At 38.8% G+C, this 27,760-nt stretch overlaps 1 protein-coding gene across 3 annotated transcripts in view; it reads right to left on the bottom strand.

The window, feature by feature from the left end:
* The window catches only part of FHL2 (four and a half LIM domains 2), a 79,234-nt gene that overhangs the window by 37,139 nt on the left and 14,335 nt on the right, over window positions 1–27,760 (bottom strand). Inside the window, exon 1 of one of the 3 annotated variants that reach the window (XM_075200177.1) lies at window positions 22,480–22,775. The exons of 1 other annotated variant lie outside the window; for it this stretch is intronic. The gene's annotated coding sequence lies outside the window, so the exon portion shown is untranslated. Of the gene's footprint in view, window positions 1–22,332; window positions 22,370–22,479; window positions 22,776–27,760 lie in introns of those variants that run through there. One more of the 3 variants, XM_075200179.1, reaches the window with a different exon arrangement.

Below are 27,760 nucleotides of genomic sequence, written 5' to 3'. Positions count from 1 at the left end.
CGGGCTCTGGAGGGCGTCTGGAGGGCGCCACAGAATTCTGAAATACTTTAAAACTGTGCGGCGACCGCTGACCATACCTGTCACGGCTGCCGCACAGCATTCAGATGGACGGGGAGGGGGGGGGAAGAGGCTACTTTGTCACCACCGCCGCCTCTCTGCTCCGTCTCCTCCCCTCCACTTACTAGTGTCAGTGAGTGGAGGGGAGGAGACGGAGCAGAGAGGCGGCGGTGGTGAGACAAGGTAAGGAGAGGAGGGAGGCGATTTTTTCGGGGGTAGGGGGGGGGGGGCGCCGCTTTTTAAAAAATGCCTAGGGCGCCGTGGACCCTAGCACCGGCCCTGCCTCTACCTAATCTACACTCTATGGGCCTGATTCATTAAGGTCCGCATACTGAGCGCAATATACATTTGTTTTAAAAGCGCACATAAATCGGGGATACGTATGCCCAAATTCAACATGGAGAGGATGAGAAGATACGTGCGGTGATGAATACTCTGCTCTACTAGACCAGACACTGTAGGATACATCTAATACATATGTGGAATATAAAATCACAAAAGAACACACACCAAAAAACCCTATTCATAACATATTTGTGCATTTCTACGGTCCACGTGAGGAGATGCTGTAATCAATAGTTAATGGAATTTATACTATTACTGAAACATGCATGGTCAGCAAAAGTAAAAATGTCACCTACAAGTACTATTTACTTTGTCCATCCTGATTTCTGTCTTATATAGTGCTAAAGCAAAAGTATTTAATTTTGTCCTCAAATGAATTAAAATGAAAAAATAATGTCAGATTGTTCTGTACTCCTGACAGTAAGGGAACATATTTCATCTGTTTTTTGTTTCAAGTGTCACAATCTGTAATTTTTATTTGTTTGTGTTATTGTATCGCTTTTTTGCTTTAAAATGTACTTAAAAGCCTCATTTATAGCTGGCTAGAAGTCCATTTGTGAGTGTAAAAATATGCATTTCCATACTGTACATGCAGACCAAAATGCATTCTCTATTTGAGCATATCTTAGACTGTCCACCCCTAACATTTGGAGTGGCGGAACAGGGGTCAGGTAAGCATAAGTTGAGCACAATAAGACATAAATGTAGCACACCCCCTGGAGAGGCGACCTGGATGCCTCCTTAATCAATGTTATTGCTACACAATGCACATCAGATTTCACAAAGTATATCTACTCTTGACGCTAAGATGCAGGCTTAAATGTTTTGATCAAAATATAAACCAATACCTCTGTTCCTTTTGCTAGATACAGAAAAATATGCAGTGTTAATGACAAGTGCAGACAATTGTCTTTTTGTTTTGTATACATATAGGGCATTTATATTGTTGTGCAGCTGGTACCATGAATAATATCGGATCAACCGAGCATGGGCTTATTTCTTCTCTGATTTTGATTGAAAATATCGCCTTGTGTTATCTTGGCTGCTGTCTTTCAGGCTTTTTCAAGGCCTTTTGGGTGTGACATACAGGTCAGCACTTGCTGGATGTAAGCCTTCGTACCTGGGAGGTGGATGATTCTAATTCTAACTGCATTTTAAATGGTGTTTGAAGCATATAGGTCAGTGTCAAACTCAAAACCCCAATTTGGCCAAATAATCAAAGTCTAAGATTGTGTGGGCCACAATAAAAAGAAAAAGTCACATATGCAATTTTGTAAGGCATATTATTAATAAATAACAAAAATAAAGTTTAATGTTTTCTTCCCGATGCTTGACACTGTGCCCTCCAAGCTGCTTTTGCTCTCCTTCATCTCTTTCCCATTTCACACTGTGCCCTCCATGCTGCTTTTCTTCCCCTTTACCTGTCTCCCCTGTCCAAGCATTGATTAGGCAAGACTGGGCAGCCATCAGTCAGTATGTGACCCAGAAGTTGATTGACAGCATGCCAGGGCGAGTTGCAGAGGTCTTCAAAAAGAAGGGTCAACACTGCAAATATTGACTCTTTGCATAAACTTAATGTTATTGTCAATAAAAGCCTTTGACACTTATGAAATGCTTGTAATTTTACTTCAGTATATCATAGCAACATCTGACAAAAAGGTTTAAAAACACTGAAGCAGCAAACTTTGTGAAAACTAATACTTGTGTCATGACTGTATACTTCAGGGAGTGCTATAGATGAGGTAGTCACACTAAATGAGCAACAGTCATAGATGTTTTTTCATTTCTACTTTAGAGGGCCTGATGAAGAGTTGCACGTAAGTGCATTTGCGCTATGTACAGATGTGTCTTGGTGCAAAATTATCACACTGCACAAATGCAAAACTTTCTCTATATTTAGTGTTGCACTTTTCTTGCACTTGTGGCCCCTTGCGCTTGAAGAGTCGTATCAGTGGTGTATAGTTGCAGGTTAAGTACATGCCATTGAGGTGCATCTAATTTTGAGTTACACAGATCTTGAAATATTCTAACTATGAATTTTACATTTAGCACCTACATAAACCAGGTGCAAGCTTTGGAGTTGATGGTGATGATTGTTGCCTCTTTGCTCCTGTCCATCTATAAACTACATGATTTAAGGTTGCACTATTTTTAAGTTGGATGCAACCCAAGATACAGCCATGGAAACAAAAATGTGCAGCCCGTCATTATTCATATGCAAATTGGACATTTTTACATCCAACTCTAAATCGGAACCTAAACCTTTAAGCAAACCACACATAAGATACAGCCCAAGTGCTCAATTTGGCCACAAAACTGGTCCGCTAAATCTACACTGATCAAATGCAGTCCAGCATCGGCCATTTACATTGATCTATTTTACCAGCATGCCTAATATCCACATGATTTCAATCTGATCATTTACAGACATCACACTATTTTTAGGACCAAATATGCATAAAAATCTGGTCCATATGTGCCCAGCACTCGTGACTACATCCTGAAAAGAAATATACCTCACATATCTTCCAATCTGCTGTATGAACTGTCTTTCTACTGACACGATACAGTTAGGAGGAAACTATACAGAGAGGTTAAGCAGCACAATAGATATATTGTAGGGTAGTTGAGTAGAGAGAGAATCGTAAGATGGCAATTGTAAAAAATTGGATGGCTAAACCATACCTAAACACGTGAGCTGACGTGAGGCAGGTACCATACACTAAAATATGAAAATCACAAAACCAAATGAATTTATGACTTCAGCCTTTGGTACATAAGCTAGGTGCAAGTATTGCTTTCACCCAGTCTTTGCATAAGGAATTAACAAGCAGGATCTTCCTGCCACCACTGGATACTGAATCACAGTCATACAATCTTCAAACTTTTTTTTTTCCTTTTAAGTGCTTTCAAAACTACATCCAAATGATGCCATACAGTCTATCCGCTGTCCAGATTTTCTGCAAATAAATAGCTAACATCTTGAACTTGTATATTTTTTTTGTGCATACTTGTAAATTTGAGCAAACGAATTCGCTTGCATGTAACACTGAGCCAATTGTTCCACATGATTACTCTGAACTTCTTTTTTGTTAAGACCATCAATGATTTGGAATATTTCACATTTTTCCCAGAGAGGAGATGAAAGTGTAATCAGAAAAGAAAATATCCAAGACATGCTGTTACAGGAAGGGGAGATTTGATTCCTTATTTCAGGAGATACTGCTAGGTGAACTTACCACATCTTGCATTTTTCTGTTCATATTAAAATATTGGAAGTATATGTTTAAATCATAGATTCCTTGTAGTAATTATTTCATTAATGTAATATCTATAAGCACCTCACACTCTTGTATATTATTTTATAATGTAATATCAACTCATTATCAGCACATCTATCCTGGATTCCGTCATTTTCCACACTTACTAATGGAATATAAACAATTGCTTGTCAGCTAAAGTAATACACTTGTAATAAATATTTACAATAAGGACATACAGATGGAGACTAACGCTGTCATTGTTGTATGAGTGTGGCTTGGAGTTACTAATCCACTTAACCACTATTTATTTTAACACTTGAGTATTAACACAGACTAGCCCACTTTAAATGTTTAAAGATTAACATGGGTCAGTTGTGCCAGTTTTGTCTTTATAAATGTAAACCAATACCTAGAACATTTAATGATTAGTTATAGTGATATAATATAAGACATTAAATCTTGGATAGGCAGAGCATTGGCACAGCTGCCATGATTTTGAAGCAAAAAAAATCCAGACATGCATCATGGAAGTTTTTCAGCCCAAGATCCATCCAATGCAAAGATATGGAATTAATGACAAGCAATTACCTCCCTCCTCATGCTCACCCTTTATTCCAAGCTGTAAGTGTGGGATTGTAAGAGTAGGCCGGTTATGTATTGTAGGATGGGATGTCAAGTATCTCTGGTCAGTATGGCGGGGAAGGTAGATAGGATTGGTGGCAGGTTTTTAGTTAGTGTTTAGTTTTAGGTGTGAGGATTTGTGAAGTTTTGCAGTGGGCAGGAGTTAGGGAGCCATAGTTACATTTTTGTAGGTAGTGGCTAGGCCATCGCAGGAAGATGCCAGCCGTAAACACTGATTTCCAGCAATGCCAGCAGGGTGTTCATGCTGAACCATGGAACAGGAGTGAGGGCATAGTGAGAGAAAATGTCATTCCCTCTCGCATAGTGCTGGCTTACCAGCTCATGAGAGTAAAGGCTGCGTCAGGCTTAATAAGTGAATGAGCACTAGAGCACGCATCACAGACAGGGACTGATACCAACTGTGAATTTTCAGACTTGCTGAGGGCACACAGAAAAGGAGAGACTGGATGACTCAAAAACAGAAAAGGCTGGAGCCCTTTAGAATGTGAGTGGGTAGCACAGGGAAACTGAATGTATAGATAAGGAGAAAGGATGGTGGAGAATGAAAAGGAACAGAAGTGCTCTGCATGTGAGCCAAGGGGATAGGAGAGAGCAGGGAATGGAGAGAGGAGTGGTAGCAGAAAGAATCAGCAGCACAAAAAAAACAAGAAGAGTGAGAGGGGCACCTGGGCGAAGAGCAGAGAATGGCCAGGAAAAGAAAGAGAGTTACTGCAGTAAGCAGCTGACATCCGACAGGGGAAGAACTACCTAAGGAGATAGCATTCCAGCTCCATACAATGGAGACTATTTCCAGTTGCAGTGCCATTTTGTAATTTCACATAATACAATTACTTGATACTGTATCAGAGTCCAAAGGACATTTTTTGGGTTTGCACAAACCAGTGATACCATTCAAAGACCAAATTTATTTGAATGTGTTACTGAACTACTCTACCACATTGTCACAGCCACTGGGTGGGATGGGCAGAGTCTGGGGAACAGTATGCTATAGCTTAGTGTCAAGGACTGTAACTGAGAAAGTACATGACTCTTTTAAACTTAACTCCTGGTGATCTGTGGTGTACCATCATGTACTGTGTAAAACTGTTATTGAGAATTAATAAATTAATTTTATTCTAGAGACAACTTGTCTGAATCTTAATCAGCATATTAAGTCTGGTTTTACCACCTAATATTTTGGCATCACATACCAACATAGACAAGTGCAATGATGGAAGTTTCCTCCAGTGCATCAATGGTGCTCTGGGGAGCAGAAATTGGCTCTATGCCAAAGTTCTCTGGGGCATGTTACTTACAGAATGGGCCGAAGAAATGAACAGGCCTTTGAGGCCCTTTCAATTTCCCTGATGCTTACATCTCAGATTGGGCCCTAAATGCTCCAAAGAGCAGAGGTACTGATTCATCAAGGAGAATGGGCAACTTTTTTGGTTATCTACAGCCACCTAGAGTGCATGTACCGTGATATTGCTGCAGCTGACCAGCTTAAGAAGCAGTTCTTTACCATAGCCCAGTGTAATGAGGAGATGATCTAGCAATAAATGATTGTCCTACAGGAGCTGTAGCAGAAACTAGTCAAAAGTTCACCATCTACAGGGAGAGCTGGGCCATCTTTTGTGGGATCACTATATAGCCAGATTGCACAACCCTGACTGGTAGGGCCCTTAAAAAGAGGGTTGCAAACCAACATGCTGTCCTCTTCCTGGAGAGTTGTGGTTCTAGGAAGAGGAGGTTGTAGCAGTGATGGTGAACCAAGAAGTTCAGCGAGATTAATCCTGCCACTCTTCTACTCCTGCTATAATAGCTTTAATGAGGAACCTTGGTTGCCCACTGAAGCAAGGTTCTTGAACTTTTAGTTGTGCAGTGGAGAAAGAGAAAGAACAATTGAAAGCTGTTCCATGTTGCATGTGTGATCAGTTGAGAGACTACACCAGAGAATGTCCACATCTGGTCTGTTTGCCCTGCTAATGTAGAGGACCATCTGATGGAAAGCAATGAGGATCATAGAACGATTTATGAGACATGTCTGTTAGAGGAGGCAATAGGCAATCCTCTACAGTAGGAAGGTGATCTACCTAGTTGAAACTGGATTTCAGATGCCCACTATGAGAGGGAGTCTCAACCGGTAAAAGGAGGCATTTGGATGAGAGAGCATATTTGAACAGCAGCTTCATTCTGTTATAATTATTATTTCTCCTTCAGGAGAGACTAACATTCCAGAATTTTGGAAAGCACTACAAGCAACAGGTAATCTAGGTCAGCCAAAGCAGGCAGCTACTGCAGCAGCTGAAGATGATCTACATCCAGAGGAAGCTTAACAGTCACCTCTAAGGCCTTGCTGGATTAGTGTGGGAGTGGGCAACAGTACAGAAAACAGGAAAGACATTCACCTTTTCCCAGAAAATAGGAGCCCATTAGTCACAAAAGTTAGCCGAATTGCTGGTGGAACCTATCTCTAAGATACTGTTAAATGATGTCATGGTTGTCTGGATCCTGAGTGAAGTGCAATAGGGAAAAATGCATGTAAATCTTCTGAACTTGAATATAGAGATTTAAAACCTTCCCATTAATACAATAATGATTTAGTTGAATCAGGTCAGTAGAGATGGAAACATATCTTGCTGTGAGGAACACACCTAGGTAGATTGAAGCATGATAAATTAGTGTCCAGAATGCAGTATGGTATGGTAATTTCCAATGGGTTTGTTCCCTGGTGAACTTTAATATGGATGCCATGTTGTGGAGACATTGAGGACTCTTCTCAAGGATCTCTGGTGTAAAATCACCAACATCCGCCTATCCATATGGGAGACATTCCATCAGTATGTGACTTGCCCACAGGAGGGTAGTAGGTTCAATTCTTGTGGATATGTGTGGGTGATCATAAATTCAAAATAGCCCTGATCTACTTGGAAGATTCCATTGTCCTCTCATGAAGCCTATCTGGCCAACTGGTTCACCTGGGTCCTAGTACACAAGAGGAGGCTTACTTTTTGGCAGTAACTGAGTTGAAGAAGTCCATGAAGTATGCTCCAGTGGAGGCTCCAGCAGCAACCACTCAAAGGGATGTTTAAGTCCTGGTCCATAACTAGTCTGTTCAGCATCAAGGAAGGTTGCTCCTAAAATGTGAGATGCTTCTCTATATCGTAATGTACCAGCCCTACCTGAACCACCCAGTATATAAGGTTGAACCAAAGCATGGGATGGAGCAGTCAAAGAGGTTGCTTGACAGTATCATGAGACCTTTTACAGTTTGTCTTTTTCGTGTTTGCATTTTTCACACTGTCAAATTATGTATTGTTAACAGTCTAAAATAAGTTGTCAAACATCATGAAATGTTTTAAATGATATAGTCTAATAGTGGGTATTACAAAATTGTTGTCAGTAAAGACGATGTCTGCTGGTTACTCCCAATAGAGAACCACTTGGCTGAGATAGCTATCAGACACACACCAAGACCCGCTAAGCCACTTAGTCCTGAATAGATGGGTGGAAGGAGGGAAAAAGCTGAAGCTGATGGGCTGTAGAATGTAGAATGTAGAATCGCGGGGGACAAATCCAAATTTGAGAAACCGGCAAACAAAAAAAGAGGAATGAAGCCAAATTTGATAGGTTGAAGAATGTAGAATTGTAAGGGTCAAAGCCAGTCGATAAACAGCAGTGCTGATCGCAGTAAGTGAAAAAGAATGTGCAGTTGCCAGTCTTGATTGTGCACAGTCATTTTACTTTTTAAAAATAAAGTGTAGTACAACTTTAAAGGCTAATTCCACATAAAGCTAATTTCCAAAAGTAAAACATAAATGGAAACTATTACTTATGTGAGGTCCAGTAATCAGTCCGATCCAACAGGTCCCTCAAAGTCTATCAGGGGAGACTATTTTCCCATTACTTATGGAACATCACACAAAACTGAATTTTCAGTTTTCAGTGGAGAATTGTATACTGTATGAATTTTTAGTATAATGCACAGGTTTTACCAGATTCTTTTGTCTGGCAGTTTTTTTGGACATATCTCTCTTCTGTTCATTTCTAAGTTGTTATTGAAAAATAAATATATTTTTGTTAAAAAAGAAAACTTTCCATTATACTGTACAAGACAAATTTGCATTGATTATATTAAGAATCACATTGAGCCACAGGAAATATTTGATGCATTTCAGATAAACGTGGGCATGATTGTATCTCTTGGCTTTATGTCTGACTTTCTGGGACTATTAAACCACCTGGTGCACACTTAATTTTGTATAAGGTTTCATTAACTATTTCATGGTGTTTTATTTCAGGGCTAGAACCGTAAATACAAGTACATTGTGTTACTATAGTCTACACATTTCTATGTAACTAAAAATTACAGGGCACAAGAGCAAAATTGAAGGCTTCCCCTCTCACCCCACCCCAGGAAAGAAAATAGAAGCTAGATGATGTGGGGGAGTCATCTTTTCTCCTTAAAACAAGATGTATAACTGTACATGTCAAATACAAGTCAGTTACAGCTCACATACTAATTCCATGTTGGTTTTATATCTTTTATCACTTTCTCACTTATTCTCTATCTGCGCTTGTTGTTGCTCAGCAATGGGCAGGACTTTTTTTTCTCCACATTCTATGGGCAGAACTTTTGTTCTCCACATTCTATGGGCAGGACTTTTTTTCTTCACATTCTATGGGCAGGACTTTTGTTCTCCACATTCTATGGGCAGGACTTTTGTTCTCCACATTCTATGGGCAGGACTTTTGTTCTCCACATTCTATGGGCAGGACTTTTGTTCTCCACATTCCATGGGCAGGACATTTGTTCTCCACATTCTATAGGCAGGACTTTTGTTCTCCACATTCTATGGGCAGGACTTTTGTTCTCCACATTCTATGGGCAGGACTTTTGTTCTCCACATTCTATGGGCAGGACTTTTGTTCTCCACATTCTATGGCCAGGACTTTTGTTCTCCACATTCTGAGGCAGGATAGGACATGGCTTGTCTGGCTGCGTAAGTAGGCAACAGAGTCCATGAACTCAGTGTGACAGCAGTGCGCCATTCCATCAATTGGCTCTGCCTACTTGCTAGTTCTTGCCTCTGTGCATTTTTCTTTGTGGGACTGATAAAACTAAAGTTTAGGGAGCAGAGGAAGGAATCCTGCCATGCTCTCCATACTTCTGGGCTCCACTGCAGGCGATAATTCAGGAAGAGCCAACATGTTTCCCTGGCATATTCCACAATTTAACTTCACTTGGGATGATCGTACTTGCCTAACTTTTGGGCCTCCCTCCCAGTGGTCCAGCAGTGTGGAGGTTTATGTGCTAAACAATCTTAAAATGCATTTGGTTTGCTGCCAGAACTTGTCTATTATAAGGCTATTTAAATGGAAATTCATATTCATATTAATGGCTAATATATATTATATGTAAATATATCTATGGAAAAATTAGCATGACAGATCTCAAGAACTGCTTTACGATATAAATGTTTATTGTAAATCTCATAAACACAGTGTCATGAAAAGTTTATAATGTTTAACATATTTAGCAAAGGTGTACACAATTATTCAAAAGCACTGAGCATGATGTATGCAGGCACATCTGCACTCCATCAAATAGATAAATACTTAAACGGTTGCTCAGAACAAAAACTAGTTAAAATACAATCAACGCCACAATCCATGGTGCGGAACTCTCTCAATTCTAGGAAGTAATATATGGAAAAAGAGACATTAATTCCCTAAGCATTCTTGTGTTCAGACATTCAAGTCAAGTAAGCAATTTGTGAAAAGCCCATTTATATATAAAAAATATAATCTTTACTGGGTTAAAAAGTCTACTATAGTGACTCGCTGATGGAGGTAGGTACTGGGGCACAAGATGTCATAGGGTAAAGTGACGGTGATACTATTTTTGTACTTTTTGGATTGAGAGTGTACTTGCACCTCTCTGATTATTATTTTGCATTCTGGAAAGGTATGTTCTCATTAAATATTAATTTCCAATTCACTTGTTATCAACTTTTCTGCACACTCTTTCAATGCTAGGTGTCATATCTGTGGGTGCTATAGGTGCTTGAGCACTCCCAATATTTGTGTTGTCGCTACCACTGTGTTTATGCATGGCATTTTTCAGTCATATGGTGCGGGGAGGAGGAGGGGGGTTGTACTTGAGCATCCCACATTTAGATAAGTTGGCTCCTATGCTTTCAATGTAAGGATCTGGAAGCAGAGGTGGGAGTCACAATCCCAATGTACAAGAAAAGAAGACCGTGCACCGGCCTTCAAATGCATATTATTTCATTTTCGGAACGTGCAAGCCACTATATAAACGTCCTCTCTTATTTTTTCCCTCAGTCTGTTACGGTTTGATCTAGCCTTGGATCCCGCTGACACTTCATTGTTTGCTCCAGTTTGCAAGGATGGAGGCCAAGCAAGACCACAAAATTCAGTTTCTTTAAGGTCTGTATTCCTGCTTGGATTTACTTCAGGCATGTATTGCTACTAGTAGTGCAGTCAAGAGACCCTATCCTCCTCATTACAATAGTGATCCATAGGCTTGCCAGGGTTTTCTTAATTAGTGTTCATTCCAATTCCTGCTACTGCCAGGGAACTTTACCTCTGAATATGGTAGCCTATTTTATTAATCTTCTTTCCTGAGAAGCTCTGACCTGTGCTTTGCTACATTGGGATTGCAATGATCAAATTATTTTTCAAGCTTCTGCCTTCAATTCTTCATTCCAGAAATAGTTTGATGAACAAGGACAGCTTCAGGATTGCTTCACCTCCAACAAAAATCAATAGGAACAATAAACCCTGGTGGCCAACATCTGGCAGGAACTCTGGGATAAATTACTAGGTTTCAAGGTCCTCTTGATGACCACATCACACTCTGTGACAAGATTAATGTGCACTTTAAAGACGTTCCCAGTAGAAGCAGTGATGACAGGAACGTTTCTTGGATCCAAAAATTTGAAAGCTGATGCTCTCTTCTGATACTTTGATAACATTAATAGGTGCCAGATTTAAAAGGTTAACTCACTGCACATTGTCGTGCCTGAGCGACAGGTATAGTGGGCTTCTACAGTGTGTCTCTGTGGCGTAAATTCTGATTGCCCAGCTTGATTCTTATTATCCTATTGCCTGTTGTCTGCTTGTCAATTACCACCTGACCTGTCTTGGATCATCTCTGTCTACCTGTGACACTGACCTTTGGCTCCTATGACTTTTAATCTATTCTGCCTGCCTTGACTTCTGTGAAGCACCCTCTAATCACATTAATGGTCTTTCAATAGGTTTTAGCTAGTTTGAGCTCTTCTATTCAAGTTGGCTTGAATCGTGATGCATAATTATTAAATGAACAATAAAACACTGCTCATCACGTTAATAACTGAAAACAAACCTCTTCTAATACCAATATTAATTAAATCTGTGCTTAAGTATACTCAGAGATATCAAGCAACTTCACTGGAGTGGTTGTTTCTTTCTTTATAACATATATATATATATATATCTATAATATAAATGTCTAGTGGCGTGTGTTAGTCTGTCTGTGTGTGGAAAAAATAAAACCAAGCTGCAGCGCCACCTGCTGGGCGGAGTTATACACTGACCTACTAAATTCTTAGTGTGTGTGGAAAAAAAAAATTCAGAAAGGGCTGAAATTTGGTATACTAAGATGTTTTTAATTTGTTAATTGTTAAAAGTGTTTATAAAGATTTAAAAAATATATATATATATTTCTTGAAGGAGAAGTGACAGTTGGGAGTGGTTGGTGGTTGCCGGGGGTGACAGTGGGGAGTGGTTGGTGGTTGCCGGAGGTGACAGTGGGGAGTGGTTGGTGGTTGAGGCCTGGGCTATGGCCCAAATGCATGACAAGAACCTTTTTAACACCTTAAGTAGCTTGATTTGACTAGAATGCATGAGTATCATGCACAGGTTAACTTGTGTGTATATATATATATATATATATATATATATATATATATATATATATATGTATAATATATATGTATATATATATATATATATATATATATATATGTATATATATATGTTGCAATGCATCGACAAAACCTCAAAAAAGTCATTCCAGCAAGCTAAACATACCTACCTGCTTTTATATCTTCTGAATTGAGCAAAAAGCTTCCTTAATTGAGATTGTAGTTGTGTATTGAGCTTCTCTTTAAATTAAAGCTGCTAAGAGCATTGCTGTCTGAATGCGGGAACTCTTTCCAGAAGATGAAAATATTTATAAAGAGTTAGTGAATGAACTAACACAATGGAATTACAAGTTCTGTAACAGTGTGATTGCCCACTAAATTGTTAATAAAAATATTATTATCTAAGGTAATATTTAGAATCCTGTTCTATGCAGTAGTGAATCCGAGCATGCATGGTTATGCTTTCCTGACAATGGAAGCGAGGAAGTTTAGGCAGATAAGTGTGCATGCCTTTCCAGAGGCTTTTGACCAAATGACAGAAAGGGTGCTAACTCCAAGGTACAAGAGAATGTGAATAAGATATAAGGTCTGACACGTTTTGTGTTCATGATTTGTTATGCTTAGTGGACCTGTGAGGTATTTGAAACTGCCAATCCGGGTAGACAGAATTTTTTTATGCATTCCTCATTTTTCTGACCACGTATGTGTTGATAATTGCCTTGTAAGAAATAAATGCTGCTCCACAAAAGCATGTGAATATCTATAGAAGGAAATATGCAGTGATAAATTATATACAAGCATACTCTTAATGGTCATTTCTACGCACAAACAAGCAGGGGGGTAAATAGATATATGTGAACCACATAGCAAGATTATAGAGCCCAAGCATGAAAAAAACACATATATTCATGGGGTATTGACAGGAGGGATGGACCCCACTATATGTGAGCCCCATGTTAGCTGCAGACAGTGCTATTATGGTAGTTACACCTTTGTAGACAGGATAGTTCAGGATACACCTAGATGAAGCCCAGTCAACTTAGTACTTTCATGTTATTAAAATAAAATTCCATCTCGACTTGCTTTCCATTATCCCACACTCCTATCCATTACAGCAGGCCAACCAAGAACACAGAAGTTCTCTACTTCATTTAGACCAGGTGTGGCCGACCTGTGGCTCTAGAGCCACATGAAGCTCTTTGAGCTTTGAAATGTGGCTCCTGGCCGGGAGCATCAAGGAAGTATAGTTATCCAGGTGCCGGCGGGGGCAGATTGGAAAACTTTCGGCTGCTCGACTGACTGACAGCAGCCGCGTCTTGTGACCTCCTCTGAACAATGCAGGGAGCTCACAGATAATCCAATCAGGAAAGGAGGAAGACAGAGTGTAGTGTGCTCTTTTTCCTTCCTTTGTGCATGTGGAGCATGTGAGATTTGATAGCCTGTGAAGAGGCTAATGGGCATATAAGGAGATGTCATAGCATTTGGGGAGAGCTGATGGAATATGTGTAGGTCTGTAGACATGTGGGGAGGTTTGATTGGCATGTATGGGGAATTTTGGTAGATCTGATGGTATGTGGGGAGGTAGATGGGCATGTAAGTGGCATGTTGGGAGGTCTGATGACATGTAAGGGATATGTGTGGATGTCTGATGGCATGTATGAGCAATGTGGGTAGATCTGATGGCATGTGTGGAGGCTAATGGACATGTAAGGAGCATGTGGGAAGGTTTGGTGACATGTAAGGGGCATGTGGTGAAATTTGGGTGGCTGGTAAGGAGGTCTGATTTGCGTGTGGAGAGGTATAATGGCATTTAGGGAGGTCTGATTGGCATGTAAGGGACATGTGGGAGGCCTACTGGCAATTAGGGAGGCCTGTTGGGCATGTCAGAATATCTGAAGGGCATTTCTGGGGCATGTGGGTAAATTTGATGTGTCCTCCACTGGACACAGTAGTGAGACAGGATTTATGCTGATTTTAGGATTATTCTGAAAATGTTGTCAATGTTGGATATTTTCTTTTTTTCTTAGCAGGTATGTATTTGCATGTTTATACTGGGTATATTTATATGCACACACATATGAAGGTAAAGTTGGCTCTTTGCAGTACCTATAGATAATTTTTGACTCTTGGTTTCTGACTGGCTGGCCGCCCCTGATCTAGTCTCTGTTGGGTTCAGTGAGTTGAATACAATGAGCCTCATTTAGAGTAAGGAACACACCAGGTAAATAACAAAATGTAGTTCTTGGAAGGGGCAGATCACATTCACCTAGAAAGAGACCTAAACAGGGCCAGTGGCAGAGCTACTATTCTAGCAGGGGTTGTTGTAACAGTGGAACAGGAGCAGTCACACCCGTTGTTAAAGTTTTCAAGATATCAAATATATTGTGGTAAATAGGGGTTATTAGCTATCAAATAGCATCATCCTCTTCATATTGTTACACAGCATCATCCTCTTCCTATTGTTACATAGCATCAGCCTCTTCCTATTGTTACATAGCATCAGCCTCCTCCTATTGTTACATAGCATCAGCCTCTTCCTATTGTTACATAGCATCAGCCTCTTCCTATTGTTACATAGCATCAGCCTCTTCCTATTGTTACGCAAGCATCATCCTCTTCCTATTGTTACATGGCATCATCCTCTTCCTATCGTTAAATAGCATCATCCTCTTCCTATTGTTACGTAAGCATCATCCACTACTATTGTTAGATAGCATAATCATCTTTCTATTGTTACATAAGCATCATCCTCTTCCTATTGTTACACGGCATCATCCTCTTCCTATTGTTACGTAAGCATCATCCCTCTTCCTATTTTTATATGGCATCATACTCTACCTATTGTTATGTAAGCATCATCCTCTTCCTATTGTTACATGGCATCATCCTCTTCCTATTGTTACGTAAGCATCATCCTCTTCCTATTGTTACATAGCATCATCCTCTTCCTATTGTTACATAGCATCATCCTCTTCCTATTGTTACATAAGCATCCTCCTCTTCCCATTGTTACATGGCATCAAACTCTTCCTATTGATATGTAAACATCATCCCTCTTCCTATTTTTATATGGCATCATACTCTACCTATTGTTATGTAAGCATCATCCTCTTCCTATTGTTACGTAAGCATCATCCTCTTCCTATTGTTACATAGCATAATCCTCTTCCTATTGTTACATAAGCATCATCCTCTTCCTATTGTTACATGGCATCATCCTCTTCCTATCGTTAAATAGCATCATCCTCTTCCTATTGTTACGTAAGCATCATCCACTACTATTGTTAGATAGCATAATCATCTTTCTATTGTTACATAAGCATCATCCTCTTCCTATTGTTACACGGCATCATCCTCTTCCTATTGTTACGTAAGCATCATCCCTCTTCCTATTTTTATATGGCATCATACTCTACCTATTGTTATGTAAGCATCATCCTCTTCCTATTGTTACATGGCATCATCCTCTTCCTATTGTTACGTAAGCATCATCCTCTTCCTATTGTTACATAGCATCATCCTCTTCCTATTGTTACATAGCATCATCCTCTTCCTATTGTTACATAAGCATCCTCCTCTTCCCATTGTTACATGGCATCAAACTCTTCCTATTGATATGTAAACATCATCCCTCTTTCTATTTTTATATGGCATCATACTCTACCTATTGTTATGTAAGCATCATCCTCTTCCTATTGTTACGTAAGCATCATCCTCTTCCTATTGTTACATAGCATAATCCTCTTCCTATTGTTACATAAGCATCATCCTCTTCCTATTGTTACATGGCATCATCCTCTTCCTATCGTTAAATAGCATCATCCTCTTCCTATTGTTACGTAAGCATCATCCACTACTATTGTTAGATAGCATAATCATCTTTCTATTGTTACATAAGCATCATCCTCTTCCTATTGTTACACGGCATCATCCTCTTCCTATTGTTACGTAAGCATCATCCCTCTTCCTATTTTTATATGGCATCATACTCTACCTATTGTTATGTAAGCATCATCCTCTTCCTATTGTTACATGGCATCATCCTCTTCCTATTGTTACGTAAGCATCATCCTCTTCCTATTGTTACATAGCATCATCCTCTTCCTATTGTTACATAGCATCATCCTCTTCCTATTGTTACATAAGCATCCTCCTCTTCCCATTGTTACATGGCATCAAACTCTTCCTATTGATATGTAAACATCATCCCTCTTCCTATTTTTATATGGCATCATACTCTACCTATTGTTATGTAAGCATCATCCTCTTCCTATTGTTACGTAAGCATCATCCTCTTCCTATTGTTACATAGCATAATCCTCTTCCTATTGTTACATAAGCATCCTCCTCTTCCCATTGTTACATGGCATCAAACTCTTCCTATTGATATGTAAACATCATCCTCTTCCTATTGTTACATGGCATCATCCTCTTCCTATTGTTACGTAAGCATCATCATCTTCCTATTGTTACATAAGCATTCTCCTCTTCCCATTGTTACATGGCATCAAACTCTTCCTCTTACGTAAGCATCATCCTCTTCCTATTGTTACATGGCATCATCCTATTCCTATTGTTCCGTAAGCATCATTCTCTTCCTATTGTTACACGGCATCATCCTAATCCTATTGTTATGTAAGCATCATCCTCTTCCTATTGTTACATAGCATCATCCTCTCTCTATTGTTATGTAAGCATCATCCTCTTCCTATTGTTACATGGCATCATCCTCTTCCTATTGTTACGTAAGCATCATCATCTTCCTATTGTTACATAAGCATCCTCCTCTTCCCATTGTTACATGGCATCAAACTCTTCCTATTGATATGTAAACATCATTCTCTTCCTATTGTTACATGGCATCATCCTATTCCTATTGTTCCGTAAGCATCATTCTCTTCCTATTGTTACACGGCATCATTTTAGTCCTATTGTTACACGGCATCATCCTCTTCCTATTGTTATGTAAGCATCATCCTCTTCCTATTGTTACATAGCATCATCCTCTTCCTATTGTTACATAAGCATCCTCCTCTTCCCATTGTTACATGGCATCAAACTCTTCCTATTGATATGTAAACATCATCCCTCTTCCTATTTTTATATGGCATCATACTCTACCTATTGTTATGTAAGCATCATCCTCTTCCTATTGTTACGTAAGCATCATCCTCTTCCTATTGTTACATAGCATCATCCTCTTCCTATTGTTACATGGCATCATCGTCTTCCTATTGTTACGTAAGCATCCTCATTTTCCTATTGTTACATAAGCATCATCCTCTTCCCATTGTTACATGGCATCATCCTCTTCCTATTGTTACATAAGCATCCTCCTCTTCCCATTGTTACATGGCATCAAACTCTTCCTATTGATATGTAAACATCATCCTCTTCCTATTGTTACATGGCATCATCTTATTCCTATTGTTCCGTAAGCATCATTCTCTTCCTATTGTTACACGGCATCATTTTAGTCCTATTGTTACACGGCATCATCCTCTTCCTATTGTTATGTAAGCATCATCCTCTTCCTATTGTTACATGGCATCATTCTCTTCCTATTGTCACACGGCATCATCCTCTTCCTATTGTTACACGCATCATCCTCTTTCTATTGTTACGTAAGCATCATCCTCTTCCCATTGTTACATGGCATCATCCTCTTCCTATTGTTACATGAGCTTCATCCACTTCCCATTGTTACACGGCATCATCCTCTTCCTATTGTTACACGACATCATCCTCTTCCTATTGTTACACGGCATCATCCTCTTCCTATTGTTACACGGCATCATTCTCTTCCTATTGTTACACGGCATCATCCTCTTCCTATTGTTACACGACATCATCCTTTTCCTGTTGTTACACGCCATCATCCTTTTCCTATTGTTACACGGCATCATCCTCTTCCTATTGTTACACAGCATCATCCTCTTCCTATTGTTACACGGCATCATCCTTTTCCTATTATTACACGGCATCATCCTCTTCCTATTGTTACACGGCATCATCCTCTTCCTATTGTTACATGGCATCATTCTCTTCCTATTGTCACACGGCATCATCCTCTTCCTATTGTTACCCGGCATCATCCTCTTTCTATTGTTACGTAAGCATCATCCTCTTCCTATTGTTACACGGCATCATCCTCTTCCTATTGTTACACGGCATCATCCTTTTCCTATTGTTACACGCCATCATCCTCTTCCTATTGTTACACGGCATCATCCTCTTCCTATTGTTACACGGCATCATCCTCTTCCTATTGTTACACGGCATCATCCTTTTCCTATTGTTACACGGCATCATCCTCTTCCTATTGTTACACGCCATCATCCTCTTCCTATTGTTACATGGCATCATCCTCTTCCTATTGTTACACGGCATCATCCTCTTCCTATTGTTACACGGCATCATCGTCTTCCTATTGTTACACGGCATCATCCTCTTCCTATTGTTACACGGCATCATCCTCTTCCTATTGTTACACGGCATCATCCTCTTCCTATTGTTACACAGCATCATCCGCTTCCTATTGTTGTATAAGCGAGGTTAAAGCAGAGCAGGAGAAGATGTAGCTATATGGACATTTAGAAGTGGTGGTATAAAAAAATGGAACAGGAATTTAAGTGAATGGCACGCTATATCTCTGCAATGAAGACAGTAGGAGAAGTGGCGGTATATATATGTATATATATATATGTATATATACTCTGGTTGACGTGGGGGTATATTTAATATGCTTAAAATAAAAATATGTGTTACCAAAACAAAGCTTTATGTTATATTGAGATACAAGACACCTCTGGATGTCGAAATGCTTAAAATGTTTTCTATTTATTCTGCTAACTTGGGTCCTGCCTTGGAACAGCATGCCTGAAATCTAGCAGAGGGTCCAAGTGAAAGGTGAGGAAGGATACAATTTGCACTGGGCCAATTTACCAGAGCTTATTATACTCCAATTTAAATGGATATTTTTTGTACCTTCATTAGAATTTACCTTTTATGCACATTTGTGCTACAGGGACAAAAATTAAAATGTACTCTTCTATATACTAACAGTGAATGTAAGAAGTACAGTACTTGAATATTATGGCTGTAATCATAGAGAACCAGTAAGCATTGTTTATAGAGTTGAGGAATAGACATGTAAATTAGAGTAGGTAAGGAAAAGTTTGGATTGGAAACCAAAACAACACCCTTAACCATCTGAAGAATGAGAATGTGGAACATGTCCAGAGGTAACTTTAACTGTAAAATCAGTGACATAATTGAGTAACTGGATTGTTTGCCTTGGAAATAGTACAGGAGCAGTTTAGAAAAATTGCATAACTTGCTGAATCTGCGTTTCTTTGAAAGCGGAATGTAATTAATGAAAGTAATACAGAAAGTACAGATGTTGGCATGTTAGCAACTCATGGTTTAACTTCTATAGTGGAACGTATAAAAACAACTCCCTTTTCTCTGTCCAACTATGCAGGGGTTACTATTTTATGGGCTGTCACATGACCGTGCTGCATTCCACAGCCTAAGGTATGGCTGCACAATGCAGGCTTTGTAGCTTATTAGACACAGGACATCAATGTCTGCATTGCCATTTACAGAATTGGTCTATGACATAATTTATGTCTCAAGACATTTTTGTGGGAGTGGCAACTGCTCGGAGTTGGGGCTGAAGATAATTTGCCCCTTTAGAGACTTCAGAAGAACAATTAAAATGTTCTGCTGCCATTGTATAAATTAATTGTTGGTTCTCCCAGAAGCAAGAGCTATTAAGTACTAGATTTACTAAGCTGCAGGTTTGAAAAAGTGGGGATGTTGCCTATAGCAACCAATCAGATTCTAGCTATCATTTATTTAGGTCTTTTACAAAATGACAGCTAGAATCTGATTGGTTGCTATAAGCAACATCCCCACTTTTTCAAACCCGCAGCTTAGTAAATCTAGCCCTAAATGTGCACAGAGTCTCTAGTAATATGTCTGTCCACAATTCTGTAATTCCTATGCTGGCAACTGGCTACAATCTATATGTATGCTATTTTTGATACTATATGATATTTTTTTTTATTAAGATGTCTGAAAATTAAGTATATTTAAACTGGTGACAAGCAAAGGAGAGGACTCTGAAAACTCTACAACATAGGGAAGTTAGGTTACAACATATCTGTAGGCACAGGGTAGACTCAGTTTGATATAGGGGTAATCTTACAATAAATGACAGGTTCTCTTTATGCTATGTCACTCATTTTGAAAGTCTTCTGCAAAGAAATTTATTACAGTCAATAATAATAAACCCCATCAAGATATGATGATCACATAATTTATAAACCTTTTCTGACAATATCTAATACTATATATGCTATATAATATATATATATATATATATATATATATATATATATATATATATATATATGTTTTCCAAAAGAAATAAAGTTGATTTTAAACAGTGAATAAGCTTTAGCAATGAGTAATCAAAACAAACATGGCTTTCCTCTGACATGTTCATTGAGTTATCTGTTAGTTAGCGACATTTGGAGATATAACAGAAGCAATGATTGCCTGCTGTTATGCCGTTTGCATGTGGGTATTTAGACATTGTATTATAATTATTTATACTATTTATGCTTTCTGTTTAGGTGCATATTTGAGGAGTCAGGAATGCTTCTAATATGTTCCTGAAACACCTCTCCATTCACTTTAATATTGTACAAAGAAAAAGCCTATATAGCTTTAAAAACTGCCAGGTATAGTAGTGGAAAATAACCAAAGCCTCATTTCTCACACTTTGGGCACGGCGTATGGATAAAACCACATATTCCATTCTGAAAACGGCAAAAAAAAGTCTATAGGCTAAAGGGCAAGTACTTTTTAAAACAAAAACAGAAAAAACTCCCTGCTACTTTGACTGCCCCCATGTAGAAAATAGGCAAGAGGTAGTCCCATCTTAAATGAAGCTGGGATACACCATAATATCACAGAGTAGGAGATGGGATCTGTCCATGTTCCTAACATAGAAGCACTTAATTAAACTCTATGGTTGTTGTATAAATGAATCTCTCCACCTATTTCCTGAAAAGAAACCCAATGGGTTTTTTTTAATATATCACCTAAGGATGATCATGTCTGCCAGTGAATGGGATAATATTGATTCTTCCAAAGCCATAATAAGTAAATACATCCAAACGTATTAATTGTGCATGTCACATGCTTCTATTCTATCCATCATCCCACAATTCATTATTTTTACAGCAACAATCAGTGGTTGGTAAAGATCAAGAAGAATAAAAAGAAAATTAAAAACTAAAACAATATATCAAATGAACATAAAACAATTCCTCTGCTGCCTCCTTAACAATGCAGCCCTAGGCATGAACCTAGTTTGCCTGTATGAACAAAGTCTTGCTTTTAAACCACTGTAAAGCATTAGTACTGAATTGTATTTGTAAATGTATAGAGAAACTTAGTGTGGAAATAGCCACGCTAGCAAAATAGGTTTATTTAAGCATTCCCTGCTGGATTTTAAATCCAAATTTAGTAACCTGAAAACTAGCAAAAAAATAGAGAATCATACAGTACACAAACACTTGTGCAGCTGTTACACTAAATGCTGATTAATTCTTGGTTTTTGTGCCATTTTAGCTACATCCACACTTAAGAACACAATTAATGCTATGGTATTGAGTAACACATTTTTCTATATAGAAACCAGAAAATTATTAATACAAGAGGTAAAAATTAACTCTTGTCTGTAAAAATAGAACTATGAACATGGTACATACAGGACTTTCATAAAAAGTATTAACTTGCACCAATGAAAGTGTCAAATCAGAATTTAATACAGGTGAGTATTTTTCATTTATTGCAATGAAAACAGAGACTTTGTAAAGAGCATATCAACAATATTTATTTAAACTACATATATAGCCTTTTTTCATTCATACTATATTCAGCACGAAAGTAGCATTTAGTTAGTGACAGTAAATCATTATAATGCAGTGTTACGTTTCCCTATGTGCAACATAGATGCGGAAATACAGCTGAATTCTGTCACTCAAAAGGCTACACGCACATTAAGGTGACACAATACACTTGACAGCAGTACCAACCATGGATGCTGACTGCATGCCTACACCTCAGCCGCACTTCCCATCTCACCGGCTGTCTCCTGTGTGTCTGAGCACAGGGTCTTATCAGACAACAAGGACAGCTATTCCTACCAAAAGAGAGTACCAGTACCGGTGTTGTCTACTTACAGAGCGGCCAGTGACTGCACAGCGTTCCTCCAAGGGATAGTGATTGAGAGAAGTCACACATCCAGTGGCAGATAGCGGTACACTGCACAGCTGCACAGCTGGAACAGTGACACTGGAGGATCCCAACAGTCTGTCAGCTCTGCATCCCGGATTGTGTAGAAACAGGCTCCCTTCACAGCACAGTGAAACCCCTTCATATCATTTTACCATATAAGGAGACAAAAGCATCCCACACTCTCACTCTTTTACACTGCAGCTGGCATCCAACACTTTCTCTTTTCCAGAGGTTGTGGCTTTTTTTACATTTTAGAGATAAATGTCTTTGTTGGAATGTTTCCTGCAATCAAACTGAGTCCGCTTTCATAACCTACTTAATCAAATATTTCACTGTCATACAGAAACACTCCATCACATTGAGAAGAAACCTTTTATCCAGTATACACGTTAACTGCCAGGTCAGCAGCCAGACTCTAGAATGCCTGTCAATCATCGTTTGTAATACTAATCATAAATCAGAGAGACTGGCTAACGTGGTAAAACATCTACACTACAGTCATGTTAAAGACAGTATGAACAGCACTTGTACAACCACAGACAATAGGTGAAATCATGACTGAACGTTTCTCACAGGTATGATGAGATGCTTCATTTTAAGGTTTTTCAATTACGTGGCAATGAAGTTAAACCATTTAGTTGCTAATCCTAACTATTCAATAGGATGAAGACAGTCCGATTTATTAAGAAAACATCTTGATACTCCCCAGAGCAACACACCGTTTGTCTCAGCTGATGTCAATGTGACCCAGCATATTATTACTGGACAGTTGTGAACACTCTGTACTATTAGTTAATTAATTACAAAATCTAAAAGCAAGTCTTTTGGCTCGAAGGGAAGGTAATGTTTCTAGGAAAATATTAATAATGTGAGACACACAAGGTGTCTGTTACTGAAATACATTTACTTTTATAGTACTAGAGTTAAAAATCAAATATGCTTTGTGGATATAGAAGAACTACAGAAAGAGACATATTTAAAATCACATGAGGAGGTGATTTACTAAAGGCATATGTTTAACACCGGTTTAGCAGATATGTTTTTGCTTTGATGGCACACTCAGATTTTTTTTCCTATCTTTCCCTAATCTTATTTGGCTTTGAAAGTGAACAGATATCTGCTAAGTAAAGCTAGGTACACACTACAGGGTTTTTGTCTAATAATCGGCTCAACCAGCCGACATACGACCGCTTGTTCGAAAGTCGGGTCAGTGTGTGTAGTGACACGATGGTCGAAAGTCTGCCCAAAAAGGACGATTGTCACCTCATTTGGTTGATCGTGCCATTCAATATTTTCGTTCCAATCTCATTTCCGTTGTGTAGTGTGTATAAACTTCCGACCGATCCACGACAATCCTCCGATACTTCCTCGACCTGGGGGCGTGTGTATGTAAATTTGCGATGCCTGTACCAGTCCCACGTGGTGCGGTATCCGCACATCACAGGCTTGTGTTTTGTATTGATGTGTATTGCACCTGTCTGGCTGCAGACCATTACACTAGTATAAAGCACGTGTGTTATTACCCTTTGCATCTATGTAGGGAATCTATTCATATTTACCCTTTATAAACTTTTACCTTTATAAACTATTCAACTTATAAAGTCATATTAACCTTTATTAACTAATATTTGTAAAATACCCAGAATAAATCACACAGTGTTGATGCAACAGTTTTCAGTGTGTACGAAATTGCAATCATTGCTCACGACAACATGGCTGTAAAAAGTCGCTAAAGGGACGTCCGCTCTTCCTTTTATCTTCTAAAACAAGACTAGTGTGTATGCAGTCCATGGACTGAGCGATCGGACCATCGATCGGATGTAAAATCGATCGGCATAAAAAGTTGGTGGAAAATTCTGTAGTGTGAACCCAGCTTAAAACTTACGTATTTAGCAAATCACCCTTTAGTCTGAGAGATTTTACACCTACACATCACCTATTATCAAAAAAACACCACATTCCATTTCTCCTATGTGCAGCATAAAAATTCTGTATGCACATAAAGGTGACATAAAGGCATAGTCACCTAAATCTGCATCCTAGAGAAGTCTGCAAGTGGCAGTGTGTAATTAAGAGTAATACAAAGCTACTACAACTCATAAAATGCTGACAATGGAATGTAAAAAAAGAAACCTAAATTGAAATGTGCAGTTAGAACATTATGATACTGTTATCATTTGACACAAGGATCAACATGTAGCTGGTTCTGGTCCATGCCAAAGAGTTATTCACCAACCCAGAGGCGTTCTACATAGTCTCTCTGGGTACAACACTCTTTGATGTTTATTTAAACATATAGTTCTTCCCAAAACACAAAGATGATTTACTGCAAGAAAGTAGGAAATAGATCCTAAACATATAATAAGCTCATACAGCACTGCATATGACGTATAAATAGAGCACAAATCCAATAATATTATAAACACTAACACAATGCACACCTGTATGTTTAACCTAACTCGTGAAAAGTAGCTGTTTCATAAGAATGGTGACATCTTCCAATGGTGGGTCGTGATTATCTCTCTCTAGTCGTTTTTCATTTTCAATGCCCACTAACTACCCCCCCCCTTCCCCCCCTAAAAAAAGTGAATGAGCTAACAACATATTTAGCTATGATTCATTACAGAAGAAGGTGTACATGCAGACACTCCTACTTATTTATATTTCCTTGCTGTTCTTTTCATTTTAATCAAAGAGGGGAAAAAGCAAAGTAAGTGCCGTAGTCAATTTGCAGTAGGGGCGTGCCAAACTCAAGCGAACGGAGCCACGTCCAAATCAAGCTCTGCCCGTCTCAAAGTTACTTGTTTTTCTGCCGTATCTCTTGCTTCAGCTAATGGACTAGTTTAAGTCTTGATCAGTAGTGATGACAGTCTCATATGCATGCTTGAACATGTGTTTGCAATCACGACCAATTGCATAAATGTATTTTATGTTCAGTGGACATTAACAAAATCCTAATAAATGTATTTCATGGAAAAAATAAATAAAATAAAAATAACACTTTTTTTTAACTGTTTTATCATTACTGCCTATATTATTAAAAGGTGACATTAATTCAATTTTTTTTTTTTCCTGTGCGTTCTTTTGAAAATTTATAATCCATATACGTATTGGACATAACCTGCATCTTCTTGTGTAGTAGAGCACAGCAGACCTGTCCCCTGATATCAAAATCACACGTATCATTAATCATTACATATGCGCGTAAATGAGATTTTTCTTGTGACCCTCTTTTCCTGCATGCGCTTCAGGAGCAAATGCGTCCAACGCTACATGAGCTTCTCAGCCTTTACGATGTTAGTGACACTTCTCACTGCAGGGACTGACACATCTGTGTTGCACCATTCACGTAAGAAGCCAAACTTGTAAGATCAACAAATGAGATGCAGAATAAGATGTAGATTTTTAACTTCTATGCGAAAATTAGAAAGTCCAAAAAAGACCCATCTCATGATAATTAGAATTTCTTTTCACTTACATATAATTAATATGACTTATCCCTTCAATTTGAGGCAGCTGCCAGTGGCATCCTATGACAGTGCAATGGGGGAGAAGTAATCAAATGTAATTGTAATCATTTTAAAATAAAAATTTCTTCTGCCACTATAATGTGAGCAGAAAGATAAAGTAATTTCCTTATTGTTTTTAGCACAATCAAGTAAACAGTTCCTTAAATAATATTTTAAGGATATCAATGTATTTTCATATAAGATGGAATAATGATTTCTTTATGATCCCAATGCCTGTTCTGCTCTAAATATTCTAACATATTATAATTAATAATTATTATCTTGTACTAGTTCTAACTGCTTGATTTTACCATAAGCTTTATGATGGTCATATATTAATAACTCACAGCAGCAGGGGCGGGCTGGGCCGAGGGGCAGGGGGGCATCGCCCCCCCGTGCCGCTCAGAATCACGGCTGCTAGGGCCGTCCGCCCCCCGGAAGTAATATAAATGTGATGCGGCCGCGCAGGCGTCGTGTGCGTCGTGTGCCCCCCGGGCTGAAGTCCGTCAGCCCGCGCCTGCACAGCAGTATATGACACACACCAGGCAGAGACTTTAGGTAGGAGATCAGTTTCATGCCAATATTATGAACTTATACTACATTACAATATAAAATAACACGGCTAATTTGTGTCATATTCAATAATTTTTAACATTTGGATTATCAGCTGTAACACACAGGTCAGCCTGGCTGTTGTCTATGTTAGCTGGAAACACGTTTATGATAATAAATACAGAAGGTTGGCTCAGCCATCTAAGAATAGGAGCAATTTCTGTAACCTAATGCAAGAAAAATATATTGTGCAGAAGTTGTTTACCTGCATGTTGCCACTAGGAAGCAGCTTAAAATCTCCCTAACTTTCACATGTTGAGCGAAAAACTGTGTCCTATACTGATGAGTCACACAAAAATACGACACAATTTGTGGATGGAATTTTATTACAGCACTAGCCTAACTTATGTGAATACAAATAGGGGCGGGGGGGGGGGGTTTGGAGTTGGTGTTATTATTATTACCATTTATTTATATAGCGCCACTAATTCCGGAGTGCTGTACAGAGAACTCACTCACATCAGTTCCTGCTTACAGTCTAAATTCCCTAACACACACACACAGGCAGAGACAGACTAAGGTCAATTTGTTAGCAGCCAATTAACCTACCGGTAAGTTTTTTGGAGTATTGGAGGAAACCCACGCAAACACGGGGAGAACATATAAACTCCACACCACACAGATACAGCCATGGTTGGGAATTGAACTCATGACCCCAGTGCTAAAAGGCAGAAGTGCTAACCACTAAGCCACCGTGCTGCCGAGTGTTTCAGTTGTCCATTTGCGTATTCACAAATATGTGTCTACATACTTTCTTTTCCTAGTGTATATTTTGGTTCACACCCATATTAAAATATCTGGAATTTTAGATCTAGTGTACAGATGCATGTGAGGTACTGTAAGGCAAAAGCTATCACAACTCGATAACTGTATCATCTTGTATAGGTGCGGAATTTGTGTTTAGTAAGGAATGTCAAACATACATGTAACCAAAAATAAGACACATATCAAATTAAAAGGCTTATCTTGTGTCTGCTAGCCCCTGGTTCACCTCTCCAGACACAGGGGGCTGAAACACAAGTTAGATATGAACATCCCAAAATACTGATGTAAATTTTTTCTATGTGAGTTGTTTATTTCTGCAATGTGCTTCTGTCCAACACTG

Source organism: Mixophyes fleayi, chromosome 2 (assembly GCF_038048845.1).
Source record: "Mixophyes fleayi isolate aMixFle1 chromosome 2, aMixFle1.hap1, whole genome shotgun sequence".
NCBI classification, from domain to species: Eukaryota; Metazoa; Chordata; class Amphibia; order Anura; family Limnodynastidae; genus Mixophyes; species Mixophyes fleayi.
Note: the sequence above shows the minus strand (reverse complement) of the source record. Positions and strands in the feature narration are given on the sequence as shown.